At 39.8% G+C, this 17,566-nt stretch overlaps 1 protein-coding gene and 1 pseudogene across 1 annotated transcript in view; both read left to right on the top strand.

The window, feature by feature from the left end:
- Positions 1-17,566, top strand: part of BNC2 (basonuclin 2) — a 2,846,732-nt gene that overhangs the window by 1,546,172 nt on the left and 1,282,994 nt on the right. The gene's annotated exons all lie outside the window — the stretch shown is intronic.
- Positions 160-1,871, top strand: LOC122793686 (annotated as a pseudogene).

Here is a 17,566-nt window from a genome sequence, read left to right as displayed (position 1 = left end):
AGATCTCTTTTCTACAGTGCCATGTTCTACTGCAGCTTAAGCGGAGAGCTGTACTTGAGAGAGTCTTTGTTTCATTCTATAGTTTTAATGGTCATTGTTGCTTTGCTTATAGAGTATTGCTGTATAGGTTATTTTCTACTCAAATTTTTTTTTTACAAGATGGCAAATATAAATCTGAGACAAGTGAAGCCTGAGAACAACTCTCCGTGCCCTGGAGTCATGGCTAACAGATGCGGCCCCCATCAAGACCAAGAGGAGCAAAGATTAAAACAGAAAGGGCTTCCTCTCAAAATGAGCAACTGCTGGAACCCGAGTCGCAGCAACTTGGAGGATAACAGACCGCCGTTGACTCACGATATAAAACGTTTTCGAAACCCTGGTGAGAGAACCTACACACAGCGGTGTCATCTCTTTGTTGAGAATTTGCCAAATTATATATATGACGAAGATTTTAGGCAGTTATTTGCAAAGTACAGAGAACCTGGCGAAGTTTTTATAAATCGGGATCATGGGTTTGGCTTTATACATTTGGAAACTAGGATGTTGGCCGAAATTGCAAAATCTGAGCTTGATGGGATCGCAACCACTTCATGTGCGCTTTGCTACTCATGGAGCTGCTTTGTCTGTGAGAAATCTTTCCCTGTTTGTTTCTAATGAACTGCTAGAAGAGGCATTTTCTATTTTTGGCCCAGTTGAAAGAGCAGTTGTAATCACTGATGACCGTGGCAGACCAACTGGAAAAGGATTTGTTGAATTTACAGCAAAGCCATCTGCTCGCAAAGCTCTAGATAGCTGCACAGAAGGGTGCTTTTTGTTGACATCAGAACACTATCCTGTGATAGTGGAACTTATGGAACAGTTCAATGATGATGGTTTGCCTGAAAAATTATTTCAGAAAACACCGCAGTGTCTTCAGGAAAGAGAACAACCCCCACATTTTGCTCAACCTGGAACATTTGCGTTTGAATATGCTTCCCGATGGAAGGCCCTTGATGTCATGGAAAAGCAGCAAAGAGAACAAGTTGATAGAAATGTTAGAGAGGCTAAGGAGAGGCTAGAGGGAGAAATGAACACTGCTCATCAAGAACATCAGCTAATGCTCATGAGAAGATTTAATGAGACGTCAAGAAGAACTGAGGCATTTAGAAGAACTTAGAAATCAGGAACCGCAGAAATGTAAACAGTTTCAAATGAGACATGAAGAGGAGCACAGGCGATGTGAGGAAGAACTTATGCGCCATAGAGAGCAGGAAGAAATGAGAAGGCAGCAAGAAGTATATAAATCCAGCTATATGGGCACTAGAAAACAGGAAATGAGGATGGGTGATATGGGTCCTCGTGGAGCAGTTAACATGGGCAATCCCTATAGTCCAGTACCTACTGGTGGCCAAGGTGGTCCTCCATTGAGGAATATGAATGTGACTGGCCTGGGAACATTGCCTAGTACAGCATTGGGCACTACTACTACTATAGCTCCAGAAGAAGCAACAAGCATTGGAACATCTGCGATGCCAGATAGTGAAACAATGCTTAATGATAGATTTCCACAGGGAGGTCCATCCCAGATGACGTCATCTGTGAATGGTAGACCAGCTGCTGAGCCTTCACAGATTCCTGTGGCTAATGTGAGTGCAGTGACTAATGGACCAGGTGGCTGTGGTGGAGAAAGTCAAGCAGGCAACTATGAAGCACCTAACAAGCAATGTAGATACAAGAAAATAATGAACCAGCAACCGTATGCTGTAACAAATATATTTATTAAATTACATAAAAAAGAGCAGACCATTTTCGGCTATAATATGTTCATAGCCTTCATTAGTGTTAAAGATAGAAGCATTCATTTGTTCCTTTCATACAGTAATATGAATTAATTACATACCATGATTGGTTACCTCATAAATATTCATTTAATCTGGGTGGGAAAAGTCCACCCAGTTTAATGATCCATTTTTTCTCTTTAACATCCAAAACAGAGTGCCATCCAGCTTTGTTTGATCTGTTTCCCGAGATCCTGCCAATAATCATGAAGTTGAATGAAACTGTGGGGTGTTTGATGGTATGCTTATACAAAGCATTACTGATTCTCTTATGATTAATATCACTTAGATACTCAGAAATCCACAATTAAGTGGCCTTGATGTCTGTCCTACATAAAATGCAGAACAACTACACAAGGCCAGATAAACTAACCACTCATTACTACAATTTGCAAAGAAACCAATACCAAAAATCACACCACAATTCCTGCTTGAAAATTGTTTGGACTTGGTGACCTTATTGCAGTGGCTACAGTGACCACAGGGCATGCATCCAGTCAGTCTATCCCCTGAGAGTGTTGTTTGGGTACTATCTGTAGATGTGGACCTACTTGGCTATTTGTAATGGCTCAAATGTGAACCCAGGTTATTGCTTTTACGAAACGAAAAGTGACATGTATCCCCAGGAAATTGTGAAAGGGTGTTGTCAGCCAATAGTATATTCCAGTGTCTCCGTACACTATCCATCAATGTATTGGTGTTCCTGCCATATGTAGTTGCAAAACATATGACATTGCCAGTGCCCTGATGCTTATCCTTATATTTGAGTAAATTCTGCCTATTAAGGGTGGCAGCATAATTACTTGCTCCTAAGACATAGCCCATCTTTATAGCCCCTTTCATAGATATATTAACTTTGGTGTACTATGTATACAGTCTCTCACACACACACACACACACACACACACACACACATATCTATATATATATATATATATATATATATATATATATATATATATATATATATATATGGGTCTATTTTGTTTCATCAAATTTACACTTCTGGGATATTATCTGCAGAATAAATGCTGAGCAGGAGAGGGTCCAGAACTGATCCTTGTGACAGCCCACTAATTACAATTTTACATTTACAGAGGAATCAGCAACTTTTTACTAGTTGGTATCTGCTGGATAGCCAGTTTGCGGTCTAGCAGACACTGTATGAGTTTACATTAAACATGTCTAATTTTTTTGATAATACCAGCATGGTGGGGGGGGGGTGTTTAGTGTTAGATGCTTTGGCCAGGTTGAGATTATCTGTGGGCACAGAATGACTACTGTCCAGTTCATAGGTTGGTACTAGGCTATCGGCCCTAGGGCCTATACAAGCCTAGCCATAACAATTCCCTGGCTATTTCTTCCCACAGTATTTACTTTCCTGGATCCCTGTCTAGAAGGGTGACTGACGTGATCCCCGGGGTGAATTTCCTATCTCCCATCCAATCATCAAGGTTCCTTTTGAAGAGGGCCAAAGAGGTGCTCTGTTTGACATGTATGGGTAGTCTATTCCAGAGTCTGGGGAGTCTCTGGGTCAGGAAGGGGAATCACTGAAACCTTTTCAAAGAAGCTTTCTAGTTTATTCATCAAAACTTTCAGATACATTGGCAGTTTCTTGTTATACTAACAAAACAAACGTACAGTAGAGAGTCGATTATCCAAACTAATTGGGTGGTTTGGATAATCAAATATATAATTGAACCGGATAAGCAGCTTCTAAAATCTTGTTTTTTTTCTGCATACAGGAATACACTTTTCAACCATTCAGTGATTCCAGTGGACAATAAAGATTATTTTTCACACACGAGCTGGCTACAAGCTCAAAAAACATGCTCAAGCAAATACATAAAATATTTACATATTCAGACTTTGAATTTTTTCTACCCAAAAAATTTGGAAGGCTGGTTCTGAAAACTGACGCTTCTGATAATCGACTCTGTACTGTAGTGTTCCATCTCCCTCTTAAATATTGAGTTAATAAGCTACTGTGAACATTTGTTGACATGCTGTAGGTGTGATAATCATCTCTGTAAGAAAGGAGTAGGATCATTTCTCTATGTCTTCTCTTAGGCAAGTAAATTTGTAGAGCAAAACAAGTGAAGTCCTATAAGTCTACTAGTTGGAAGAGAGGGTCATCATCAACTTATCTGACTTGAATTAAAAAAAGAATAAAAATATATATGCAACATGCTGCACTAATGGACAGTAGTATTAACTGTATAGAACATAAATCAGCATAGAATTTCTTTGCTAACCTTTGGCATATTACACGGTGCCAAATTTATTTTATTTTCCAGTGTTATAAGGGAATCTAATCTTCTTGTGTTTTACTTTTGTTGAGGAAGTTGTATTAAATACAATAGATGTATTGCACACAGGTCTTGGTGCACTCTACATATCTGTAGAATCAGTTTTTTGGTTAAAAGCATGTCACAAGAAGGCAACAATAGACTATCATATGCATCCTATCTTTTGTGAAAGAAACATGCATGCCTTGAGACTCTGAAGTAAAATAGAGTAAATACACAATTTCCAATGGTTTTATTTACAGGTGATTCTTTATAAATTGTGGCGAGACCAAGATGATTGCACGTTATGCTAATGCTCAAAAGTTTATTGCAAATAAACTTACCATTAATAAAATTGGGAACAGACTTATGATAAACTTAAGTTAAAAGATGTATGACATATCTAATTCTGTTTTTTAAATGTAGGTACTTGAATCTTTGTAGAACTGACAGTGGCAAGTAAAAATGTCCTTAAGTATAAGTACTGTGTGGCAAATGGGTAATAGCTTATTGGAAGTGGTTTGCTACAGCCAGAATTTGTTGTTAAGTTATATATAGCCTAGTAGAAATGATACTAAATCTAATAACAATAATAGCAAAAATAATAACAACAACAATGATAATAGTGATAGTAATGTAATCTATCTTCTACCCAGAAATGGAGAAAAGAGAAAATTTCTTAAGTACCTTTTTGACATATGAAACCTGCTTTTATTAAGCACCCGTAATCACGGTTAAAATCATCTGTTGAGTTGTGGATTAACAATGGATAGTGCCAGCCAGCAATGAAAAGGTAAAACAGCTTTAAAAGTTTTAAGAATTTCACTCCGCCACACGTATAAACAAAACGTGCGGCCATAGAAAATGTCTAACAGCTTTTAAAGTCTTTTGACTGCTGTCTGTCAGACAGCATTAACTGCTTTAATATTTTTCAAAGACTTTTACAGCTAGTAAAATGCTTCACACTGCTGCACATTTTTTTTCTGTTGTAATTGGTAGTACATGGCATAGATAGATATTCATGCACTATGATTGGGTCTCACCAGTTAAAACTCTTATTTTGAGTTTCTTGGAATTTATGCCTTGAAAACACAATAAGTTGACTATTACTATGACTAGAGTCCCGATCACAGTTCTCAATAATAATAATCTTACACAAGTGTTAAAAATATTTCCTTACTCGGTATATATTTACTGGATCTCACACTGAATCAAAATTTATACCTCAGTATCCTAGCAAAGTAACATCTATGGTCCTTTTATTGATAATCTCATATTAGACTGAGCTGTAGCTACTCCGTATATACCAAAGTGCCCTTTTAAGTTCTGTTGCTGGTGCTCCCAGAGATACCTCAGTAATCCTGGTAGCAATTATCAGTGCCAGGAAAATCCAGCTCACCTATCCTCAGAGAGATACAGGTGCCCCCCTAATGTTATAAAATACATAGTGTGCATCTTCCTCAGATGCCTTGCTGTATACATTCTCCGAATGCTTCTGTAACTCATCTTAAAATATTTTACAGAGGTCTTCCTCCTTCATTTGCTTGAAACCTCTTTTTTGAAATGTTCCCATTGCATCTCCACCCTACGCTGTGCATATCCTTTTTTTTTTTTTTTTTTTTTAACTGCTACCTGCTTCTTCCCTCTTTGAACAGGTATGTATACATGCTTAAACTCTTCTGCTGTCTGTTATGCTTACATTAATCTCCCTTTTCCTTATCCACTCAGCCTTAACTTCTCTGGCCTTCACCCTTAAACTTAGTAGTTTACCCCATTTGACAGCCATTCACCATGCATCCCTGTCATCTTGCGTCCTTTAACAGTCTGTCCTAGAGCTCCTTTCCTTAAGCTCTCAACACATTTCCCTTATGTCTGCCTTCACCATCTCTTTCTGTAGGCCATTCTGCCATCTCCTCATTCTTATTTTTCTTTCCTTCTGTCTTCACTGTTTGCGTAAATAAAGCATGTTATGTTGTCCGTATGTCGCCTTCGTTCTTGCTGTTTGGGCTCAGAGCTGACCCTCGGCTCCAACTTGGCTGTATACTATAGCATGAGAGCTTTTACTAGCTGGAGGCTAGCCCCTATCCCAGCATGCCTAGCGGTAGTTGCCCAGATCTCATTTGCCGCTTGCAGCATTGAGATTGTGGATACTGGCTCAGGATAAGTGTTTTCTCTTTATTATATTTTTGAAGGAAAAACTTTTGCTTTTATATTATCTAACTTATTAACAGTAGTTGTCCTTCGTATTTCTACCTCTCCCTAGCCTGTCCAAGTGACTTGCTTTTGTTGTGGACTAATCAATTTTCCTCTCTGGCCCTTTCCCCTCTTCTAAACCCGTTTAACTTAGAGGTTTCTTTGTTTTTCTTGCCTTCCTTAATATCTATTAAGTTTTAAGGAATTGCTGTTTAAGTTAGAGGCTCTCCTTAGGTGGGGAGTTCACCATTTAAATTAGAGGCTCTCCCCCGTCTCTTCTTTCCTGTCTGTAAAAAAAAAAAATTTTTTTTTTGGTCTGTATTTGCTAGTTTATCTTATTAGTACTGTGTTTTTCATCCATCTTCAGATAGTGATGTTCGATATTATGTCGAAAGGTATTGCCAAGGAATCTAAACCTTTGGGTTTCAAAAAGTGTGATTCGTGTTGTCAAAAGATGTCCCTTACGGATGGGCACACGAGTTGCGTGTATTGTTTAGGGCCTGTTCACCTGCAGGATTCGAGTTCTATTTGCCATGCAATTTAGTTCATGAGTCCTGCAGGAGAGAAAGAACAAATTGATCTTAAGAGGGTTACTGAAGGGCCCCTTTGATGCTACTATGGAGGGGACTCAGCCAGCATAAACTGGAAAAACCCAAGTCTTCATCCTCTTCGGCTCCGATTTCAGAATCGTAAAAAGAGAAGGACAAGTTACAAGCTAAGTCAGACCTGACTTTCGGTTCTGACAAGACACACTGATCTATGGCTCCATCTGTTGTTTCGGAGTCAGAAAGGTCTCATAAGCGATCTAGGTCTCCTACCTTGGAACCAGTGCTGTCTGCTCCACAGTCTCCTTTATTACAATCTGTGGCAGGCAGTCACTGGTCTTCAACCCATTCCTCTCTGTCATCCAGGAGCCTCTCGTATTATGATGATGTGGAGAGGGTGGTGAAGAGGCTTCTTAAGACACTAGCATTAGCTAAAATACTTTTAGGCCCATCCCAGATAGAAATGGTGCAGACAGCCCAACCAACACCTGTCTCGAATCCTCCTCCAACTCCTCTGACCGCGGAGCCGGAGTGTATGGAAGTCGTAGTGGTGAAACCATTGGTTCCGGTAACCTCTGGTCTTTAGGTTCCAACTACCACACCGATCTCGATACCCCCTTCTATTGAGGAATCGACTCCGAGGGGGTGAGCGGCATCGAACCCTTGTCCGACTCTACTCTCCCTCTCGGAGCTTCGGTGCAGGTCAGCTCAGATCCTACATCGGCCTTGGATTCATCCCCCTCGGTTCAGAGGAGGTCTCAGACTTTTTTGGAGCCGGAGACTCTATTGGGTCAGGACCATGATGCCTTCGAGGTGATACGCGTGCTGTCTGCTGAGGCAGCTCCACCCTTGGCTCCACTGGGTCTTTGGCCTTCAGTGCCAGTGTCTGCCTCTGAACCTCCCCTCCACCCCAAGCGTAGGGAATCCATGCTCCAGGATGCCCCATTGGGCGATCCCACTTCTTACAAAACCTCCCCTGAGCATCCCTCTGAGGAGGTCCCTCAGAAGAGGACTTGCCAAGAGGAAGCATGTGAACTGCTCTGAGTCCTTGACATCAGACACAGACTTGGATGACTCAGAAGGTTCCCTACAGATCCCCTCTGAAGATGTCTCCTTTTCAGATGTCTTAGAAATTCTTAGACAGAGGGGTGACTGGAAGTCTCTTGCCCCTTCTGAAGACAAGTCAGTGTACCTGGATGCATTCAGTTCCTGACCCTCCTCCTTTCGACCCACTATTGCACGTAGTGAGTCGGAAGGTTTGGAGCTCTCCAGACACAATGAAACCAGTTCCGTGGAGGCCCAATAAATTCATAACACCCCCTGAAGACAGAGCCTTCTTATCCAAAGGTGTTCCCATTGATGCTATGGTGGTGGCAGCAGCCACCAAGAAGGAATTAGCGGAAACTTCATCGGTCCTTTCGCCGAATAGAGTGTCTCTTGCGATGGACAGATACGGGAAGCATATGTTTTCTTCAGTGACCTTTACACTCAGGTCACTAAACTATTTGTCCCACTTTACAAGGCTTCAAAGGGATCTCCTCAAAGAGTTAGGAGATACCTTACAAGATCCTACAGCTACGGGAGCCCTGGAAAAGGTGGCTTCTCAGCTTATGACCTAGACTTGGTTGGTTAACTCCTCCATGCAGCTAATTTCTTCCAAAGCCGATGGGGCGAGCAGGGCGGCAGGCACAGGGGTGGCCTTACACAGACATTCCTGGATGCACCTTAGTCATTTTGCAGAGTCCTTCAAGTCTTCCTTTACCAATGACCCCTTTGACGGGTCGTCCTTATTTGGGCCTCAGATTACCAGGTGTGAAAAGGATGGCAAAACTCTCTGTCATGGGAGTATATTTTTATGCTCCATCTAGGCCTTATCCTAAGGGCCAGAAGAGCAGAAAGAAGTGGTTCCGGAAATCCCAGGGAGCTTTGCCTGACACGTGGAGATTTTTCCCCCAGGGTCAGAGGTGGAAATAACAATGGAAGATGCCAGTCTCGCAGTGGAGGGGGTCCGCTGAATGAGGGTGACAGAGATACCTTCTCTGGCAGGCCCTTCCAGCACTCCTGAAGGGTGGCCCGACTGTTCAACTCTGGAGACAGTCGTGGGGAGATTATCCTTGTACACAAAAGCCTGGCAGACAATCACAGAAGATACATGAGTACTATCGATAATATCTGGAGGTTACAATATACCCTTCTCCCAACTTCCCCTGTCAAAAAGACAACATCCTATCCCAGATTTTCCACCCAATCTTTGAGATCAAGCAAACCTAGAAGTTCAAAGGTTGCTAAAAAAGAGTCATCCAGGAAGTCCCCGCAGACCAAATCGGATCCTGAACTAACTCAAGGTTCTTTTTAGTCACCAAAAAAACAGGAGACTGGAGACCCATATTGGATTTCAACAGGCTGAACAAATCAGTCAAGGAAAACAAAGTTCCGGATGGTAACACTGCAGTCCATTCTTCCCTTTCTGGGACAGGACAATTGGATGTGCTCTGTCATTCTCCAGGATGCATACTACCACGTAAAAATGGACAGACAGTCAAGGAGATATCTATGCTTCCAATTGGGAGCCAGTCACTATCAGTTAAGAGCACTGCCCTTTGGTCTCACCACAGCCTCCGTGGTGTTCAAATGCATGGCAGTAGTTACGGCTCACCTGAGGTGTCTGGGATTCCAGATGTTTCCATATCTAGATGACTGGCTTCTTAATGCCACCACCGAGCATCAGCTAATCAGGGCAAGGGAGTCCACAATTCGCTTTTGTTCTCAACTAGGGGTCACTATGAACTAAGAAAAGTCTGCCTTATTGTCTTGTCAGTATATTACCTTTATAGGGGCAGATTTAGACACAAAGGCTATGATAGCAGAGCTGCCTCAAGAAAGAGTATTAACGATCCTCACCAAGTTGCAATGCAATTGACAAAAATGAGAGTTCAGGCAAGATTTATCCTCAAGGTTCTGGATTTTACGGCAATCAGTCTGGTCCCTATGGCTCGCTTCCACATGAGAATTCTGCAGTGGCTCCTCTCTGCACAATGGTCATTCCAGGATTTACCCATGTCACATCAGATTCTGATCACGGAATCCTGCAAAAAGGATCTGGAGTGGTGGCTTCACTCCCCTATGGTAACAATAGGCAGGCCGTTTCTAACCCCCAACCTGTAGCCACAGTGACCACAGACACTTCCCAGATAGGGTGGGGGGTGGGCATTGTCTGGGACAGACTGTTCAAGGGACTTAGCAGGAACACGAGTACCACTTGCACACCAATGGTCTGGAGATGAGAGTACCACTTGCACACCAATGGTCTGGAGATGAGAGAAGTGCTTCTGATGTTGCAAGCACTTCAGGGCTCTCTACCTTCAGGGACTATAGCATTTCACACAGACAATATGCCAGTAGTATGGTATATCAACAAACTGGGTGGAACCATGTCTTACCCCTTGTGTGGAGAGGCTCTAAGAGTTTGGAAATGGTCAATGTCTTCCCAACGCTTTCTGGTTGCAATGCACATTCCGGGGAAATCCAACGTGATAGCAGACAAGCTCAGCTGGGCTATTCTGATGCCTCACGAGTGGTCCCTGAAGCAGGAAGTTGCCAACTTGATTTTTTGCAAATGGGGCCAGCCATGCTGTGATCTGTTTGCCACCCCCCCTCAGCAGCAAATGCAGCAGCTACTTTGCCCTAGTCCCACCACTGGGACAGTCACCCAGGGATGCACTTGTTCATGATTGGCCCCTGGGACTGCTTTATACCTTTCCACCCTTTCCCCTGATCCCCAAGGTTCTTCAGAAAGCACAGTTAATGGGTTGCAAGTTAATCCTCATTGCCCCTTACTGGCCTCATCAGATATGGTTCCCATTCCTTTGGCCTGGGAAATATGAGGGAGTTACTTAAACAATTTGAAGTGAAACTGTTTAAGTTAAAGCGTACGCAAATGGAAAATGGATATTTGCGTAAGAATATTGAATTAGGGTTAGTACCCAAAGGTCTCAGATTATGGAGATACCCTAATGGCAGTGCGCGTGAACCAGATATGTTAACAGAGTTACATGAACTATTTAACAAGACCGGTTTGGCAATATTGGAAATTATGATCAAATTTAATGACAGAAAAATTGAATCCCTATTATCTGAGATAGAAGAACTGAATAACAACATCAGCCAGGATCTTTTGTTTGACCAATACTATACAAATTATGCAAACATCATCAAGGATGTGGAACACAGCTGTGACATTATATATGATAAAAAACAAAATAAAATTAAGAGGGATACTAAGATTTATGCATCTGGCAGGGTGTACCCTAAGTCACATTGTATACATTATGGAAAGAATAAAACGATCGATAGTATTGGCCGTCTGGATGTACTCGGATGACATCACTTCCCCTCCTCAACCGGAAGAATATGTACAACGACAACATGGTAGTCCGGGTAATGCTGATGGACTCAGAAGATCCAAAAGACTGAGAGGACAATATGTTTTCGAGGATAATGACGATTTTGAAAATACAGGCGCACGGCCGAGGAGGGATCCGGATTACTACAAAAAAGTGAATTTTCAAAAAACCGCGTGGGGGGTGCGCAAGTAGCCGATGGCGTCCACCATGAAAAGGTACTTGGTAAGCACTCCCATACGCTTTCAACTCTTAGTTGTGATTCGATAAAAACGGATGCTAGTAATAACATCGCACCTTTGGTTTTTAAAGACATTAATTTCACAGAAAATGTTACATGTAATAGTAGTTTGGCTGATAATATGTTTAGTAATTTTTTAAACATGGACAATATATCTAACGTTGGGGTATTAGACGATCAGACGGATAACACTACGAGTGCAATAAATCAACGGACGACTATGGATCTTATGGACAGTAATGTTTCAATTAGTGATTTAACTTTACATCAGTATGATGGACAATCATTAATATGCAATACCAGTTTTTTAAATGAGCGAGACATGAGTTTTGTGTGCAATATTATGTGCAATAACTGTACAGGTTTGTCTAGTTTACTACATGAAGAAGCTGTTGTGGATTTGAATGAGCATACAACACCTGATAGTGGTTTTGACCATGAAGGGGAATGTGGTTTGTTTTCTCAACCTAATATTGTGGTAAATGATAAGGGTGATTTTACACTATATAATTATACAAGTCAGGCTTTTGATAGTGATTGTGTTAACCTGTTTTCAAAGGGTTTTAGTTTTGTTCCATGTAGGAGAGGGAATATAGTGAATACAATTGTTGATTTAAAATTATTCACTAGGAAATTAAATTTAAAAATTATGTACCAAGATAACCCTTGCGACATAAACATACATGGTAAACATAGTTTGTCTAAACCAAGTACGTTTAATCCACCCATGCACGAGAAGGTGGCCTTTTTTGAAAAAGTAACGGAAAATGACATTAGGGATGTTTTTACAAAATACCATACAAAGTATAATAACAATATGACTAAAAAGGAGGAAGCCACTTTAAAAAGAATTCTGTCAACTAAAAGCATTAGAATTATGAAACCTGACAAGGGCAGTGGAGTAGTCATTGTTGACTATCAGGATTATGTAACTTGTATGAATGCCCTCTTGACGGGAGACACATATGCGGAAATTAGTAAGAATGAAATTAACATAGCTCATAAAAGAATAGATACAACATTATATGACATGTTACATCAGGGTGAACTAGATGAACAGGATTGGCGTTTTTTACAGAATGAATATCCAGTCATTAGTGGTATTTTTGGCATCCCCAAAATACATAAAGGCTTGAATAATTTACAGTTCAGAGCCATTGTGGATGGCAAACGTAGCAAAACACATTTTATAAGCCAATATTTAGATCATTATTTAAAACCTGGCATAGAATATTTTGCACATATACTAAAGGACTCATGGGATTTTTTAGCCAAAATTAACTCCATTGTATTCAATCCGGGAGATACATTTATTACTATGGATGTTTGCAATTTGTTTACGGTCATTCCCCACGACAAGGGGCTGGAGTGGTTAGAAGAACAGTTATTTTACACGAATTTATATGATCAAAACAAAATTAATGTATTGACTAAACTCATGGGGATCGTGTTGAAAAATAATTTTTTATATTTTGAAGGCGCCTATTTTAAACAAAAGAGTGGAGTTGCCATGGGGGCAGCTTGCGCCCCCAGTTTTGCAAACTTTGTATTAACATACTGGGATTTAAATTATGTGTTCAATTTTATGGCCGATTTTTAGATGATTTATTTATTATTTGGAACGGTGAACAGGCAGGATTAAAGGCCTTCATTGAGTATCTAGATAGTAGTGTATGGTTTTTGAAATTTACATATAATGTAAGTCAGTAGAGTATAAGTTATTTGGACATTAAATTATCTTTTGACACTAGCAAAAACAAGTTAACATCTAACATATATAGAAAACCCACCTTCTCAAACTCTTATTTACACTATGACAGCTGGCACCCCGACCACCAGAAGAAGGCTGTGGTCAAAGGCCAGCTGGTTAGAGCAGCCAGAATGGTTAGTGAGGAGGTGGATTTTCACAAAGAATTAAAATTCATTATTTCACTTTTTTGAATCGGGGCTACCCGACTGAATTTTGTAGTAGCATTGCCAATGAGGTTATAAATAAAAGGGAGAACGGCTTTTATAAAGCCTTATTGAATGATACTGTGGGTATGTCCATTAGTAGTAATCAAACTAAAAACATTGGTAACAAGCGATTTGCATGTAATAGAACACCTTTATTTATCACCACTTTTAATGACACTTTTGAGGTCATTAAAAGCATTATTAAAAAGAACTGGAACTTCATAAAATTGGATAACACAATGGGGGAACTTTTCAAAGGAAGTATTACATACATTTTCAGGAAAGATACATCATTTAAGGAGTTGTTTGAAGGTCTAAATGCTGGGGCTGTGAAGTTTTCTAATAAACCTATGGGTAATTTTAAATGTGGAAGGTGTTCTGTATGTAAACATGTAATCAATATTGATAAAATGGTGACAGTTAATAGACATATTGTTAGGATACACCAACATATTAATTGTTATACACGAAATATTGTTTATATTGCAGTATGTCAACACTGCGAAAGTTTTTATGTTGGGAAAACTAATAGGCGTATGAGGGATAGGATTAAAGAACACATATCGGATATTAAAAACGGAAAGTTAACCAACGCCTTAGCCAGACATATAAATCAGTTCAATAGTCACCATTTTAAGTTTTTTGGTATATTCCACCAATATGTGGATCAGCAAGGTAAAGTTACCAAATTTAACTTTGACATAATGGAGTTAAGAATGCAAATTTTATTGAATGCCCACCAGTATCCTGGGTTGAATGAATATATTAGCATAAAACCCATATTATGGTTACACAGTATTAAAGGTAGTTAATGTGGTATATTCATTCACATATATCCATGTACTTAAACATTATATTATTTTTTATCAATTTATATGACAATCTTTATAAGACACATTCATATGTTCACAATACGGCCATTTTAATTCATTTTATATATCTTAACATATTTAATAAACAAATAAGTACATTAAGATGAGATATATATATATATTTATTTATTTATTACTAATACCTCCCTGTATAAACATTTACATGTTTACATCACACTAAGAGTTTATTCAATTATTTATATATTTATTAATTATTATATTTATATTTACATCTTTACATGCATTCACATGTATTTTTAATTTTAAGATATATATTTTATATATATATATATTTTTATGATATATATTTATCCACGTGGTTCATTGATTTAATTATACACAGTGGATATATTTCGATATATTTCGCTATAGGAGGCATTGTTATGTATATCTTATGTGTTATTATTTATACCTCAAGGTCAATCTGTTTTGTCCATGCCTGTTTAAATTTTAAATTTTATTTTATTTTAATTTAATTAAGCATTCATCTCATTATGCAATCAAGCAGTTGACAGGTTGTTTAATGGGATCAAGGTGATTATTTAAGCATGTTGTTTTTTATGCTACAGTGTTCTGAAGAAGTCCGTGGAGACGGACGAAACCTAGGTCGATGCACTGTTGTTTGAGACGCATTGTTGTTTTATTCAATAAACAATCTTGTTGTACTTTTGGAGCATTTATTGGCCTCGTTTCAGCACATCTGCAATTCGTGGTTTGAATTTGGTTTTGGATACAACATCTCCATATTGATTCGTGCTATCTTCTCCTCTTGTATACTGTTGGTGAGCATTCGGTTCTTGGTAGAGACATTTTGATTTTTTCCCATAAACCCACTACTAGGAAACTTTATGCTAGTATATGGAAGAGGTTCTCTTGTTGGAGGAGGCAAAAATCAGGTTGATCCCTTTACTGCACCCATTTCAAAGATTCTCGAATTTCTTGCTGAAACTTTTGAGCGAGGAGCAGCTGCAGCTACTATCCAGGTTCAGCTAGCTGCCATTTCTAATTTCCATACGGGAGAAATGGGGTCCAGTATCATGTCCCATAGGGTATGTAAAGCATTCCTAAGAGGTGCTACCCTCTTAAGACCTCCATTAAGAGAACCTCTCTCCCCCGGGATCTAAATTTAGTTTTAGATGCTCTGATTCTTCCCCCCTTTGAACCATCTGCTTCTTGTCCGCTCAAATTTCTGACTTGGAAGACCTTTTTCTTGTTTGCAATTACCTCAGCTAGAAGGGTTTCAGAATTACAGGCCTTATCTATTCATCCCCCGCACTTGATTTTCTATAAAGATTGGGTTTCTCTCAGAACCAACCCCTCTTTCTTACCCAAGGTATGTTCTGATTACAATTTGAATCAATCCATAGAGCTTCCTATTTTCTTCCCCAATCATGGCAACAAGGCAGAGTATAAGCTTCATCAATTGTACGTTCATAGACCATTACATTTCTATTTACAAAGGACCAAGGACTTTAAAAAATCTGACCAATTGTTCATATCCTTTGCGGACAATAAAAAAGGTTGTACGGTCTCAAAGGTGACTTTATCTAAGTGGTTTTCAGACAGTATAAAACATGTCTATGATTTGCTTAAACAAAAACTTCCAGGGAAATTAAAGGACAGTCAACAAGAGCCTTGGCTACCTCTATTGCTTTTCAAGCCAGACCGCCTTTGGATTCGATCTGTGCAGCAGCTACATGGGCTAATCCTCATACCTTTATCACTCATTACAAAGTAGATGTGGCCTCCCAGAACAGGGCATCCTTTGGTTCCACGGTCCTGAAGAGTTTTTTTCCAGTGAGCCACCCAAGAATCAGGTGCTGAGGACGCTGTCCCAAACAGCAAGAATGAAGGCGAGATACGGATAACATAACATAAAAAAGTTATGCACTCTCCATAACGTTTCATGTTTGTTGTCCTTGATCTTGCTTTCCTTCTTGCGTGCCACCCTCCTTCCTCCTTCCTGTAGGATCGAGAGGAATTCCTTGCTTTTTATTGGTTATACTGGTTGAGTTTTTTTACCATACTGTTTAAGTAGTCCTAGTCTCCCCTTCTTACTCTTCCGGGTGGTTTACACCTTTATACGTAGGTGTCCTCTGATATGTAAAATATAGTATACTTTTTCTAACTGTATGGTCTAGTACTGGGTTATCACAAATGAGATCTGGGTAACTACTGCTAGGCATGCTGGGATAGGGGCTAGCCTCGAGCCAGTAAAAGCTCAAGCTATAGTATACGGCTGAGTCAGAGCCAAGGGTCAGCTCAGAACCCAAACAGCAAGAAGGAAGCCGAGATCAAGGACAACAAACATGGAATGTTATGGTGAGTACATAACTTCTCTTTTCAGATGGTCTTCATTGCATTCTGTCACTGCCTTTCCTTATTCTGCTTCTTATTCATCTGTTATGAACTTGAAAACTTCACTCTCAGCTATTCTTCTCTGTTCATTCCCTTCTTGTCCATACCAATGCATGTTTCAAACTCATTATCAAAAATGCTTTCCAAAACAAGGTGCGGGGTTTGATTCTCACATGGGGTAATTAGTTAGGCTTGAAATGGCCCACAAGGGTAGTTAGCCTAGTACTACTCTATGAACCTAAATGTCTCTTTCCCCTACCTATACATCCTTTGCCCTCATCTGACATAAGTGGAATTCATTTCTACATCTAAACCTGCTTTCATTCCTTATTAACATATCCCCACCACCAACCTTCATAACATTTCACCTTAGCCAGTCCTCAATCTCTCATCTCCTTCAGCGCTTTCTTGTCTATTTTCTCAGTCTACTTTCCTGTGCCACATTGAAGTCTCTCTCAGCTTTTCATGTTCTTCCTATACTCTTCCCTGCCTGTTTGCCATAATCTAGGGTTATCTCTGTTTCAGCTGTGGCAGCCTGCTGTCTCTTCACCTCCTCATACTTTCTCCATTTAATAGCTCCAACATTCTTTCCCACATTGTTTAACAACCTCTAGCCTTTCTTCTAATGTTTGGCACCAACACCATATACCCTTTCCCTTTTTTGTGCAACATTCAATTAATTTCGCATTACTCCCACTTTATTTTCCACCTCATCTCTTATCCATTTTCATTTTCTCCAGCAGTACTATGTCTGTGTCTATCCCCTTTCCTCTTGGTTTTGCTAACTACATTTCCCTTTTAGTTGCTTGGTATATAGTACATATGTTGTATGTTGTGGTTTGGACTACCCCTAACATACACACTTCTCCATTACCATCTTCACCCAGCTGGGCTAG

The sequence above is a fragment of the Protopterus annectens genome, chromosome 2.part0 (assembly GCF_019279795.1).
Source record: "Protopterus annectens isolate FY-2018-M chromosome 2.part0, PAN1.0, whole genome shotgun sequence".
In the NCBI taxonomy this organism is placed as follows: domain Eukaryota; kingdom Metazoa; phylum Chordata; order Ceratodontiformes; family Protopteridae; genus Protopterus; species Protopterus annectens.
This window is presented reverse-complemented; position numbering and strand designations above follow the sequence as displayed.